The sequence below is a fragment of the Trematomus bernacchii genome, unplaced genomic scaffold, assembly GCF_902827165.1.
Source record: "Trematomus bernacchii unplaced genomic scaffold, fTreBer1.1, whole genome shotgun sequence".
NCBI classification, from domain to species: domain Eukaryota; kingdom Metazoa; phylum Chordata; class Actinopteri; order Perciformes; family Nototheniidae; genus Trematomus; species Trematomus bernacchii.
The window spans coordinates 30,889-41,184 of NW_022987627.1; positions in this window are offsets into that span (position 1 = coordinate 30,889).

The window sequence follows — 10,296 nt, forward strand, 5'->3', positions numbered from 1 at the left end:
TTTATGCGATGTGAAATCCGAAAACATAAAAAAAAAAAGGAAATAATACTTTATTCCGAGTGTGCTTGCTTTTCTCTTTGAAAGTCATCACATAACGGCATTGTAATACACGGTTCGGCTGCATTAAATATTACACATCTGCCGTAGTTCTTTATGTATAGAGCCCTGATTAGAAGACCTTTGGACAAACTGGAAGAAATGCCGCCGAAATTGAATATGTGACGTGGATCATAAATATATCAGCAATTAAACAACATCTTCAATTTCTCTTCACACAATACGTCTCCTTGCAGTATCAACACTAATTCGGCTGACTTTTATATTTGATCCAATTGGGAGATAGGCTGTATTTACACCATAACGGTGCACAGCTGATAGACAGGGACTTGTAGTTTTTAAAGATATTACTGATTTTCTTTGAATTAAAGAATGTAAATACTGAGTTGAGAGAATAGTCATGGTTTTTGGGTGATGGGAGACACATCTATGGAATCAGAATTTCAATAGTTTACCATTAAATGACGGATATACCTTTCTGTCTATGATGTTTTACAAATCAGATATTAATGTGTAGAACTATAATATAGCAATATCCTGTAAAATTATGTGAAAACATGAATAAAACTACACATCTTCAGATGTTATACATACATAAGTGTCCTACACTAATAATACAAAGTTATTATGGCATTGTATGCTGTGTGTTATTTGTAACATCTTCAGAAACTACCTTTCCAACTCCTCACAGATTCATGGTACAATGCATAAGCTTCAAATCGAGAGACTGAAACTGTATTTTTGTTTACCGTTCTGTTTTAATTTCACCAAAAAGTTTCATATTATTAGGTTTTATTAACTAGACCATCGTAACTGCACAAACAAGATATCATTAAAGCTGAAATTCCACAGATTCTATAGGTATTAGTATCATCACTGAGCGATCAGAACTCGCGACAGGGGAAGCAAACACAGACATCACAACACGTAGCTTTACGGAGCATTCACGGAAGATCGTCTCACCTTAGCTGTTATTCTGATCAAAAGTCGTGTTCAATGGCATTAAAACGATAAAAACGCTGCTGAAGGTTAATCCAATGTGTCTGTGTCACTTTGAAATGATTACTGATAATCCATCATTCAATTTTTATGTCAAAAACGGAGATTTCATATTAGCTGCTAATGATAGCCACCAGAGTGTATCGCAGCTTCCGGTTCCGGGGCATTCTGGCTGCGCATCACTCATTCTGGCTGCGCATCACTCATTCACCAATGGGTAATGTTTAGATGGATTTTAGGAACTTCCCCTCGATTCTATTGGCTCTAACGGTTAAAAAGAGATGTCAATCATCAAAATCGAACGAGGGGGGCCAGAGATATGGAAAATGCACACAAATGACCCCAGAAGTGGGGTTTTTTCTTCTAAATCTCTCTAAAAAGGTCGAACTTGGTTCACTTGTTTTGCATCAATCTTGATACAGGGTACTTATTATATGTTATAGTTTGGATTCCTAAAGCTTTTAGTCTACTATCCCATCATTCAAGGGTGGTTTTCACTAAGTAATTTATTTTCTTTGGACGGACACTATAATTTACATTTCTTTACTATGAATTTACTTTCAAATAAAAACATCTATATTGATTCTGACACTTCTACATCCAACTCACAGATGTCACCTTGCTTTGAGAAAAAATATTATTAATTTACCCCTTTTATAAGTGAAGATATGGTCATTTGTTCTGGGAATGTCATTTTCGAGCCTGAGACCTGAAAAACAAGCTCAGGGCTTAACAGGTTAAGGGTACTGGTATAGTACTTTTAAAACATTACTCAGCCCTAGAAGGTACACACACATATTCAAACACTCAGAAAAATACTCATGCTGACATGCAGACATATTGACGCACACTGATGCCTTGGGCAGAGTGGAGTAGCCCCTTGACACTGATCTACAGTCAGCGATTCATTACTCCCTCTAATGAGTTAGGTAAGATGGATGCTCTCAGAGCAACTACCCACCGTACTACTGCAATGCTGCAGCAAATTACACCCAGTGCAACTCTTGCAAACAAACGGACACTCTGAGGCATAAACAATCAAAAAATCTCTCTCCTTATATCACCTTCCACATTGTTTGCCCACTTTATACCCAATCTCCGTCTTTTCTTTCTCCCTACAGATCGCAGTCCGTGTTTTGACCATGCGTGACGGTGCGGCATTCGCTCTTGATCAATATTGAGAATGCAGTTATGGGGCGGTTAAGCCGGCAATCGTCTTCCGTGAAGCTGGCTGGTGATCCACATCCTCTTCATCTGCCTGTAATCGCTCACTGGGGAAATCAACAGATGAAGACAGAAACAGCGAAGGAGAGAAAGAACACCTATTCATTTATTGGAACTTTAGAAGTAAAATAAACACACACACAAGGTTAGGATGCTGTTTTATTGGTAACACTGACCTCTTCAACTCCATTTAGGGTTAAAGAACCACAGAAACATACCAGCCATAAATCAAAATGCAGCATTTGTTAAAGATTATAGCAAGTGTGTTTGTGCAAATAAGGGATTCAACATATAATTAAATAATGTGTGTTTATGTTTGTCGCTGGCTCAGGACGTCAATATGCTAAATTCTTAAATTCAGGGTGCCATGTTTCTGATTACATGCTACAAACCTTATGTAAAACAACTAGATGATGCGCACCAAGCACTGGCAGGAGATGGAGATGGTACAGCGGGAGCTCTGCACGTGTACTAATCATGCATAGGTAATTATGTTTTAACTAGGATTTGGCAGGAAGAAACTGGCAGCTAAAATAACGACCTGTGGGCTCAGCTTTGGATGAGCAGCGAAGCATGTGCACCGCTGACATTTCACAAAATGTGATGCTGGGACTGCACCAGTCCAACATTTTTTAATGAGAGCTGTGTTAAAGTTGAATTTGCTCACATGTTCCAGAAGGATATTTCCCCCACATGAGGAAGGCTGTTATAAGTGTGGAGGGACTTTCTAAGGTCAAAAATAACTGGTTAGTCCATACAGGGCAACTGGAAACCGTTAGTAATTTTCATAAGGAGACAAAATGTGGAAAGGGAAAATAACTTTTTATGGATACTCAAAAAAACTGACCAATTACTTGGAGTAAAGATATTTTCTTTAAAGAGGACATATGCTCATTTTCAGGTAATTACCAATCAAAGAATCGCAGCAGCACAGGCAGTATGAGAAAAATAAAGAGCTTTTGAACATTAAAGCATGTAGACATGTCAGAATAGAGGCACTACACACACATATGAAACTGAAAATGAGCATAACTTGTCCTCCTTAAACTAAACGAAAAGTATTCGTGCAGTCAAATTGTCATTCACAATTTGTCTTTAACTCCTGATCTTTTCTATGAAGTTCAAGGAAGTTGGTTGAAAAAAAAAAATCACATTCAAATTCCTTTTTTAGACTATCCGACCAAATCCCTGGTGTTGGAAAAACAATTAGAGCAATCAGAGCTTTGTAGGAATGAAAAATCGGAACATAATTTTCCCCTGCACCTGTGCCAGTGAAGAGAAAAAGGGGGCCAAAAATGCCATTGAGTGTAGATGACAGAGTCTCAATTGTACAGGTTGGTTTAGCTTGATTTACACAAATCATGAATCTTAAATCATCAGGGCAGTTCATTTTAATGTACTTCCCAAATAATCCAACCAGAATGCATGAAGCCAAATACAAACACAGTTACGATTAATACAGATGATGGAACAACAAAGGAAAATGATTGCTGAAGTGCATGACAGCTTAACCCTCCTGTTGTCTTCGGGTAAAATCTGACCGATTTACTACTTTCATCCATCATAACTTTTTTGTTTTACATTCGATTGCATTAAGGCTTTATGATATCCTTCACAGTAGACATTTGAACATATAAAATTGCTGATCATCACTTTCATTGAATTTTGGATGATTTAGTCAACACCCATGGTGTTCCCGGTCATAAAGAAAAGGAATTAGTAACCATCCGGATCAGATAAAACACACACACACACACACACACAGACACACAGACACACACACACACACACACACACACACACACACACAACACACACACACACACACACACACACACACACACACACACACACACACACACACCACACACACACACACACACTAGATGTGTTCCCCCCCTTATGTGCCCATCCCCCCATGTGAATCACACCTGGCACACACAAACACACAGAACAATTTGACACATTTCCCGCTCTTATGTGCCCATCCCCCCACTTGGATCACACCTGGCACACGCAATACATGTTCAGTATCTATTCTTTATATATTTACAGCAGTTTCTCATGTATACCAGTAGTCTGATACAATATTTACAGTTTGAAAGGGTGTTAAATGAAATTTGGTGATGATTAATGGTTTTTGTGTTAATGTAATAGCAGTTAAAGGACCGGTCAAATTTGACCGCGAACACCAAAGTAAGGGGGAAAAAGGAGGCAATATTAAAGCACATTTCCCCGACCTGTGTGAGAGCACACCGTCAGTTCACAATTCCTCATTTAATAAAGCAGCCCCAGGTTTTGTCTTTTAATGACACTACATAGTAAAGCCTTATTTTTCTATGGGTTCATAGCCTCAGGATAGAAATTCAAATGTGCAAAGCTGATTGAACTAAGATCACAAGAATAAAGGATCTGAAGCAGACTTTTGCTTAAAGGTCTTCATTCTTTTACAGGAGATAAAAAGAAAGCAGAGAAAATGGATTGTGACATTTATTGAAATTAGAGGTGTTCTGGGACTTACTAAGCACGAACACACACCATTTGAATTGGCAAATTAAATTCTTCAGTGAATTTAAATGTACTTGAGTGATCCTTTACAAGAACTCCTATGTTATGCCCCTTCTCCACCAAGGATAAAGGGTCAACTGGACAACATATTTCTGAATATCATATCCAGAAAGCTATTTAATGTATTGATGAAGGTTATTTACTCCGCATTTATGGTTGGTTTGCATTTAAGCAGGGAACTAGTGTTGACTATTTAGGTTCATTTTCTTATTTGATTACAAGGTCAGTGTGTTATGAATACTGATCACTCTTTGCTATTTCCCTCTTTCATAACCGATTTCATCACACTGCATTCGATATTCTGGAGCCTATACTCTCTTAATACATTAATAGGGTAATTGTTGGCTTTGATATAAATGTTTAATGTAGATTTATGAACCAAGTTTGTTTCGCTTTAAAAATCAGCTTTTAAACATCAATATAATTACATCAATTTTAAATTAGCAAAGATAAGGGCGTTATAAGTGGTTATTGATCCTACTCTGAAGCATTTATACTTGTAAATTACCCATGACTTTTCTAACACAAACAAACAAGTTCTTTAGATTTAGTCAACAAAACTGCTTGGTTAGGTTAAGGAAAACATTGAAGTTTGTGTAAAAGTTACTGATTGTAGACTGAAAAAGAACTTCAGTGTAACTTTGTATACACAAAAACATGTTGTTTTCCGCCTCTGTTCCTTATAACTTCCTATCGATAGACATTACATTACATTATTACATTACATTGCATTTAGCTGACGCTTTTATCCAAAGCGACTTACAATAAGTGCATTCGACCAACAAGATACAAACTTGAGGAAAACAGAATCATATAAGTACATCAGGTTTCATAGAGCCAAAACATTTCAAGTGCTACTCAACTGGCTTTAGATAAGCCAGTCCTTTATTAGTATATAAGTGCTTTGTTAGCAATTCTTTGTTAGTGCTTCTATCGCTCAAAGCGGAGTCGGAAGAGATGAGTTTTCAGTTTGCGCCGGAAGATGTGCACGCTATCTGCTGTCCTGATTTCAATGGGGAGCTCATTCCACCATTTTGGAGCCAGGATAGCAAACCGACATGTTTTTGCTGATGGGAACTTGGGTCCCCCTCGCAGTGCTGGTGCAGCGAGCTGTTTGGCCGATGCAGAGCGGAGTGCACGTGCTGGGGTGTACAGTTTAACCATGTCCTGGATGTAGGAAGGGCCAGATCCATTCACAGCATGGTACGCAAGTACCATTGTCTTGAAGTGGATTCTTGCAATAACTGGAAGCCAGAGAAGTGAGCGGAGGAGCGGCGTGATGTGGGAAAATGTTGGAAGGTTGAAGACCAGGCGAGCCGCTGCATTCTGGATGAGCTGCAGAGGTCGGATGGCACATGCAGGTAGACCAGCCAGGAGGGAGTTGCAGTAGTCTAGGCGTGAGATGACGAGAGCCTGGGCCAGAATCTGCGTCGCTTTCTGGGTCAGATGGGGACGTATCCTTCTGATGTTGAAAAGCGTGTATCTGCAGCAGCGGGTTGTAGCAGCGATGTTTGCAGTGAAGGACAGTTTGTTATCTAGGGTCACACCCAGATTCCTTGCAGTCCGAGTCGGGGAAACAATAGAGGCCAATGTTGTCTTCTTGTAGTCCTTCTTTTGGTAATCAACCATGGAAAAATAAAATGAATATCTTGCTGGCGTATCAGGCCTCTTATCACTCATTAATGAAAGGGATAATGTGCAGCGAAGAAAAGAGGAGAGGTTGCTAACCCTAACCCGTGATTGTGTTCCTGCCAAGACAAAATTGTCTGTTCTAGCAACGGCTGAACTCGAACCCCACCACTTTTTGAAATGGTCAATTTTGTCCCCACCACTTTCTAAAGTATAACTATAAAAATAGCGTGCACAAAGAAACTGAAGTACTGAAGTAAATGTTGTCTTTTTGCTTTATTTACTTCTCAGAGAGTACCAGAATGTGTAGTTTACATGTTAAAAGAGTATCACCCCCGACCCCCCTGCAGGGGTTCGGTTTGCAGAACATGTGAATGTGCATTTGCGTTGCTGTGGAGAACAGGCGTGTTCAAGACTCTTAAAAAAGGACGGAGATCATTGGCTTCCTCAATAATTCCTCTCACATTTCCCTGGAAGATGTCCATGAAACCTCCACAAACTTCCCCTTATAAGCGAACTAGCCCATTAAAACCTTTAATATACTGGGGATTTTCCATCTGGAGAATTAAATCCCTTTTGCTCCACATTTCAGATTCCTAATTTCATCAACTTTGTGGACATTACTATTGAATATGATTTTGTAATTCTATAAGCTATGTTTCAAATATTAAACAGCAATAACTGGCTTCCAGGTTTTACTTGTTATTATTCGTAAGCTTTATTATACAGACAATTGATTACTGATAGATATATATACCAAGGTATGAAAACACATGATATAACACTGACAAAACTGCGAGATACAGTAATTATAAATGCTTAAACGATAAATCAAATAAAGAAAAAAATCACAATTATTTTGAATTGTCAAATAATTAATCAACCAAAATAATAATAATAATAATGATGTTATATTTTGCCTTTGGTTTTATAAATCACTTTCTGCGCCTTTTTTAAAAATCTTTTCTGATCAAATTCAGATGTTATATTTGCATGAATGTCTAACAGGGGGAATAGGGGGGATTTGTGGCACACCACCAGCTCATATGGTTTCATAGTAGTTAATGTTTTACAAACGTACAGACCTCTGTGATTTAACATTACCGATGTTAACACCAGAGAGTCCTTGGTGAAAGTTGAATAAGTTAGTCTCCCAATATGGAGGCTTGTCTCCACTGAAATCAGTGACAGAACACTGCAACAAAGCTGTGTCTTCCACTGAGCGATAGATCATTTCTGTGTTCTGCAGAAACTGTGTAGCTTTACTGCTAACTAACTGCTGTTGGTTCATCACCAGACAGTTGTACACTCCGAAGTCAGTTGTTGAGATGTTGGATATACGTAGAGCTCTATATATATATATCAGAGGTGGGAGTAAGTCCTACATGTGCAAGTCATGAGCAAGTCTCAAGTCTTGACCTACAAGTATCAAGCAAGTCCCAAGTTACTGTGGTGAGAGTCAAGCAAGTCAAGTCAAGTCATTGCTCAGGTCAAGTCAAGTCAAGTCAAGTCATACAAAATTCTGATGAATAAGCCCAGTTTCCGCATTTAAATCAGTTAAAAGACAGTGGTTATGAAAATGGATTTAACCCACACTATGATCTTCATTACATACACAGTTAATCATTTGAAATCTAATTTAGACCGATGACAATCATATTAGATTCATATTAACCCTAGAACTGCAGACAATATAGCTAGGACTCAGTCAAAAAGTCTGTTCAAAAAGGCAGAATTCCAGGTAAGAAAATCATATATGGCATTTGCCATTACACATATTTAATTTAAATGTCTGTTAACACTAGAACCGCCAACAGCGTCAGCACCTACATAGATATCATTTTCAAATAATTTCATTTGTTCCTCTTCATCATTTCCTTATAAACTAAGTAGGACGATTTAAAACTCAGTTAATTGGGTTAATTTAGAAATTTCTTCAGTTTATCATCATAACAGATCAAAAAGTTCAGATTCATTTTTACAATAAATCAAGGAATGATGCACTTCTACAAACAAAAACAACATAATTAAAACATTTAAACAAACTACTAAAAGTAGATGAACTACATTATTCAACAGTTTACAGTAACTTCTGATAATAACACAGGGGAAATAAACGAGGCATCTCTTTTCCTCTCTCTCTCTCCCTCTCCTGACAGCCCGTCAGTATCGGGGTTAGTACAAATGAATCCCTTGGCGGTTCTAGTGTTCATTTACCGTTTTGTCTTCTCTTTGCAATGCTTAATCGATTTGAAACCAAGTCTAACGTAGCTTAAACGTAACGTTATCTTTCAAGCTAATACAACACATTCACGCACCTTTCTCTGTGGGTATTTTTGTAGTGACGAATGAAGTTGGATGTTGTGGTGGTCGTGTCACTGATCTTTATGCTGCAGACCCTGCATACCGCTGTTCTCTTCTTATTAGCGTCATCGACAACATAATCCTTGAATCCAAACTTCACTATTTGTGGAGTAACGCTAGCCGCTGCCATGTTAACTGACGCTCCTACCTGCCGTCTAGTGGGTTGCCAGGTTTGCGCGCACGGCGTTATAATCACCCAATCACGTTTTCTAAAAAACTAAACGTAATATCTCACTACAAAAACAAACGCAAATATTTAATTGTAAACAGTCAAGTCCTTTCAAGTCATCTGTCTCAAGCTTAAGTCAAGTCTCAAGTCATGAATACCAAGTCAAAGTCAAGTCAAGTCTTTTATCAATGTTAGTCAAGCAAGTCTCAAGTCAAAAAATATGCGACTCGAGTCTGACTCGAGTCAAGTCATGTGACTCGAGTCCCCACCTCTGATATATATAGAGCTTCCTCTATCATTTTCCCTCATTGATGCAGTTTTGTCCCCAAAAACTCTGTTCCATATTTCTTGTTCATATCCATAATCCCGTTTAAGCCACTGGACATCCAGGTTGTCAGCTGCTTCAGAACAAGACAGGTCTATTGTTTCTTCATATATCACAAATGTATGGTTGAACCCATTTGTTGAACCACAAACGGTAAATGTGATGTTTTTTTCATAAGTCACTTTGCCATCAGTCCAGCACTCCTCTTGGTACAGGCCAGAGTCAGAATGGGTCAGGTTCTGGATCATGTAGGAAGAAATATTGGCTATGCTGACAAGTCGTTGTTTCAGGTTTTCAGGGACTGAGGAGTTCTGGGGCCAGAGGTCAGAGGTGTTCCACAGGACCAGCTTCTCCTCACCAACAAATCTGGAGATCAGGCAGGAGCTGGCCTCCTCTGGGAGCTTGAAGGTGTAAGAGTTGTTTTCCTTTCGGATGACGATGAGTTCTTCAGCGTGACTGTTGCTGATGAGAGCAAACAGCAGGACGGAGAGCTCTGCGACGGCAGCCATTCTACTCAGAGGTTTCCTTGTGAGTGTTGTGCAAACACTGACACTGCTCACTTCATAAGATCTGTGTCAACCCTCAGCATCAGCGTCTCATTGGTGGTCCGACAATTCTGACTACTTTATCTCATTATCAGTGGAAACTTTGAAGAGTTAGGGTTATCAAGTAATCTTTGGGTTTCGGACTAACCTCAAAGCCATGCAATTCGTGTCTGGACTTTTGATCTGAACAGTTTGATTTCTTGAGTTTTCTGAACAGGAAGAAATTAATCTGATGGATAGAGTTGAGGTTGTCCAGATACCAGTTAGGGCGACTGGGGCTGTGATGTAGAGTGGTTGTCTACTGTAAGAAATAAAAATCAATGTTTATATGGCGTAATTTAAATTAAATACACTGTTTTAATTAGGGCTGTTTTATTCTGAAAACCGGAAGTTCAGAACATGACTTCCGGTTTCCA